This window comes from Gavialis gangeticus, unplaced genomic scaffold (genome assembly GCF_001723915.1).
Source record: "Gavialis gangeticus isolate Ggan-Ray unplaced genomic scaffold, GavGan_comp1, whole genome shotgun sequence".
Classification (NCBI taxonomy): Eukaryota; Metazoa; Chordata; order Crocodylia; family Gavialidae; genus Gavialis; species Gavialis gangeticus.
In genome coordinates, this window is record NW_017728991.1 from 8,100,948 (window position 1) to 8,105,685 (window position 4,738).

Consider the following 4,738-nt stretch of genomic DNA (forward strand, 5'->3'; position numbering starts at 1 on the left):
AATGTTATACAGTTAACAAAAAAACACTTTATTTTCTTGCCCTTCTCTTTGCAAAATCTGAGCGATCACCAGGGAGCCTGGTTTAAAAAAAAAATCCCCAATTTTCAGATTAAAAAAAAGTAACCCCAAATCCACATTTTTCCATGATTAAAATGAAACCCTGCTAATACATAGATCACGTTAAAAGTTTTTTTTCTGGGAAACTTTTATTTTACTACAAAAATTCAAATTTAGAATTCAACTCAAAACAGTTCATAGAGAGAAGCAGTGTATTTTGTTCATTAAATAAACATTTATGTTTAAAGTTTACAAGCACAATTTACAACAGTGGAATAAAAAGTGTATTCAAATAGTAAAAGAGTTACAGTGTCCTTTTATGTGGCTGATTTCCCTTCCACTTACTGTTTACCTTTTCCCTCATATTAGGGATTTTTTCCTTCAACATAAGCCAACCTTTCATCCTTTTTGAACCTGTGCAGCAATACTTTTCTTACATGATGTCAAAAGAGAACTTAATCTTTGGAGAAGAAGTGGAGTGAATGCAGTCACCTGAATCCCTCAGTCAGGAAGGAACTCCGATAGAAGGTAAATAAGTTGATTACAGCACTTTCAAACTTGCTTAAAAGCAAGTGGTACTGGAGAGAAATCAACGTTAGTGAATTCCTCTGCATTGTTGTACATGGCAGGTTAGGAGCACTGGAGAGCTAACAGTACATTCCAAGGGAAGTATGACAAAGGCAGCAAACTGCTGGATAAAGCTATTCAGAAGAGCAGGGATACTTGGATATAGGCAAGAATGTTTTCTGAGATCAACACTATTTTCCCTCCCTCCCAAGAAACTAGTGGTCAGATATGAACCACTGGCCATTTTGTCTTAGACCTACCTAAGTAATATTAACTCCTGTGAATCTGAACAGTTAACAAATCAATTTAAAGTATTACATGTTCTTAACTATATATTGGAATCAGAATGAGGTTACTGAAAGAAGTTCCCTAGACTTTTCAATCAGAAGAGCAGATACTTTAAAGGCTGGTTAAAATGGGACTTTCTAAATCCATGTCTTAGCAAGCAGCAGGAGTATTACAGTACATCTTATTAAGACCCACAGCAAGACATAAAGGCAGACAAAAGGGAAACAAATAACAGCAGCTTTTTCTGCACTAAATATGGAGGAAATCACAACAGAATGCAGAAAAGCCCTCCTCAAGAAATGTGGCCTTGTCCATACAACAAAAGCTAGCACTTTGCTCATGTGTGTTACTGTCAGGACAACCTGTTGATAGCAAAGAAATGCCCAGCTGAGATGGCTCTAAGACGTATTGCAGACTTGACAGTTGAAAAGAGGCAATCCATTCTTGTTGTCCCGTACTGTTAGTGGGCTTAGCATTAAACATCCCAAAGTTCGGTTTTGTTTCTTGTCAATTAAAAACATGCATATACTACTTCAAGATCCCTTTATCCCAAGCCTTATTACAATCTTCCCCTGCCATTTGGCATTCCTCTCATTTTCCTAATTAACTACATTTAAATGATTTGATATTTTCTGAAAAAGTTACTTTATACCTATTGATCATTAACTTTTCTGTTGTTCTCTCACTGTGCTTATAGTGCTAGAGTCCTTTGCTTTCCATTGCTCAGCTGCACCATTCCCAGTCTCCAGGTTACAGCTGTCCCATTTTTAAATAATCCCACACTACACTTCAAGGAGATCTGTTATTCTTTTTTTAGTAGAAGGTCAAACTAAACAAAGATTCTAGCAGATTCATTTTGACACAAGAGTTCTCCTAAAGCATGCTGTTTATATCCAGGGTTACCCTATTTCTTCTGTCTTAGGCCATGCTGACTTATTTTAAATAAAAAGTTGTGGCAAAAAATAATAAAGTAGCTACTAGCTGGCTGTGGCATAGTCATCTGGCCAGTACCTGTGTTAATTCAACCCTTCATTAAAACAACTGTTAGTAAATAACAGGGAGTGCAACTTGAGCACCTCTTGGGGAGTAATCAGTAGGGAACTGAGGTCTGCTATACAAAACAGAGAAAAACAGATTTGAAGAGTACTTTTCAGATAGCTAGAATTATGTGAGGATCTAATTACTATGATGTTCAGTGAAAGTTAAGGGCACCCAGTACCTCACTAAATCAGGCCCTGTATACTTCAGACTATAGCCCTTCCTCATTCTTCTTTTTACTAATATCTTTCCACATTCCTCTTATCTGTTCTTGCCCAGCTAGGTTCTGCCATTTCTCCTGAGGAAACAACACCCTGGAATGCTGTATCAAAAAGGCAGACATGAAGTCATGCATGTTATCAATACAACATGTATAGGCAGGCCATCAGCATACGCGGGACTTGAAACTGCACCCCAGCACTCCAAACTCAGATTTGTTTAAATGACATCTCTTGTTCCCACTTAAATATCCCCTTCACTCAACAGGATGCTGAGCCGGTTTGGTATCCAGAGGCTATTAACTTATTCTTCAGGGAAGGTTTCTACCTTGTCATGTACAACCATGTGTCACATAACAGCCTGAGCTATACACAGCTTTTCATCAACATAAACTTGTTAGAATACAGTCTGTATGTGGATCCTCCTCTTTGGAATCCAAGTATCCTATTTCAATGTTGCTCAAACCTAGGTTAAAAATACGGAGACTAAGGTAAAAATAACCTTAAACCATTGAGTTTCAGATCACTTCCCCACAGGTTTATGGCAATGCATATTGCATTGAATTTTCATTATGAAGTTGGTTTAGTAGGAGCAATTTTCACTAGGTTCAAAGATTGAAGAATAGAAGTATGTGCAACCCAGAGGGCAAGAGGAAGGAACCCTGGTAGAGACCCTTCCTGACCATTTCACAGTAGTAGTGATGCTGCAGCGTTCACAAATGCATAAGGAATGTTTTTAGTACTGCTGCCCCTATGAGAAAAGACTGGTGTCTTTTATAGGCAGGCAAGACAGTGCATGCTGGGCAGTGTGTACAGGGTGTGATTCTTTAATCTGGACCTCTGTGTTTTATTAATTCAAGGAAATACTGTTTTTCATCTTGTAACAGGCTCCTTAACTTTGATTTTAACCTATCCTGGCACCAGGTGATTACTGGGCTTAGTCTTAATTCTTAATCAAGCCTGTTGCTACCAGGAGAGAAGGGAAGCTTGATACAGTAATTCATACCTTTAGACTGAGGCTGAATGAATAGCTTTGCCAAGTACATTTTGTTTCAGGTACTTGAAGGTGCCATAGAAAATATCAGATTGCCCTAATCATGGACTGTGGGGCTTTTGAACTGCTCCATACACAAAACTTCTATTGACTTATCCGGAGGCTTTTCTTTCACACTACTTAAAATGCTAGACATTTTCCCAGATTAAGCATTTATTCTTTCCTTTTAAATATTATTCCTAAATCCCCTTTTTAGGATAAAGCTCTTCTTCTGTACCTACATACCTTGGCCCATAAGAAATTAACTGAATTGGTACCTGTTTAACTTTGGGATGAATTTGGTTCTTTTCTACAATTAATCCATATTTCAGATGATTCCCTTACATGCACATTAACAAGCACTTCCAAAGGTAAAAAAAAGCCAGGAAACCCCATAAGCAACCCTACCTTTGATTTCCAGTTGTTCCCAAGTCTCTGGACATGATTTGGTCTAATCCAATTCAAATCAGTCTAATTATAGCATCATCTCTTTTTCTTATATTGCACTGGCTCAGACCTTGTAGTATATCAACTCTTTGCAGGAGAGACATTGTTTGTTCAGCACACAGATCTGCCTTTGGTCACATAAGGCCACATAAAGCCTTGTAGTTGTGTACCCACAAGCAAATCTCTAGTCTCATTCTGATTCCCCATTTTCAGTTCAGTTTGAGTCCAGCACTAACAAACCATAGACATGTTTAGATTAACTGTTCTCTTCCATGTCTTTGGGCAGATGAGTGAAGCTGTAAAAGTTGTGAAGTTTTTCAAACCAAGGAAAAGAGTCACCGTGATCCCCTTAGTGGGAGTGAGAGGTTGAAAGATCACGGGTATGTTTAAGATGGGAGGAACAGATCACAGGTTTTTAGTGCTGTTTTATTTTGATCAGCAGAGAACTGAGACAACAGAAAAAATAACTTCTTGGAGGAACTATAAGAATTCCTATATAGAGAGACTTGAAATCACCTTAGATAGTTTAATATGGTAAATGGAAGATCTTAAATAGGAAGCTCTGGACAGATTAAATAGGTCTGCACAGGGTTTGGGATGTAATATATTTGGGGAAAGATTGAAAAATAAGATACTTGTGATTCCCACTTGTGCATTTAGGTAGGGCCTGGCTTTTGTAGTGAGCTGGAACTTGTCTTTCAGATTATCCTAACACACCCATAAACCACAACCTTCAACAGGGGCAGATTGCTTAGGTGGCTGACTCATTAACGTAGGAACGATTGAAAGGTTCATGCAAAGTGTATTTTGCACTTCTCCCCTTGAGCTCCTTGTTCTTTACTGCTTTAAATTGGAGATTGTCATTAAACATGCCGGTCTTTTGGGGATGTTAATTGGGCCTGGTTTAGTATTGTGTTGAACCATCATTCCTGGTTCTCTGTCCCTGAAGTTCCCTTTTCTTTATTTTCTTTGGTATACTATTCTGTTATATTCCTTCTGTTGCTAACTCAAGGGATATGACTTAAAAGTATACCAAAGAAAATAAAGAAAAGGGAACTTCAGGGACAGAGAACCAGGAATGATGGTTCAA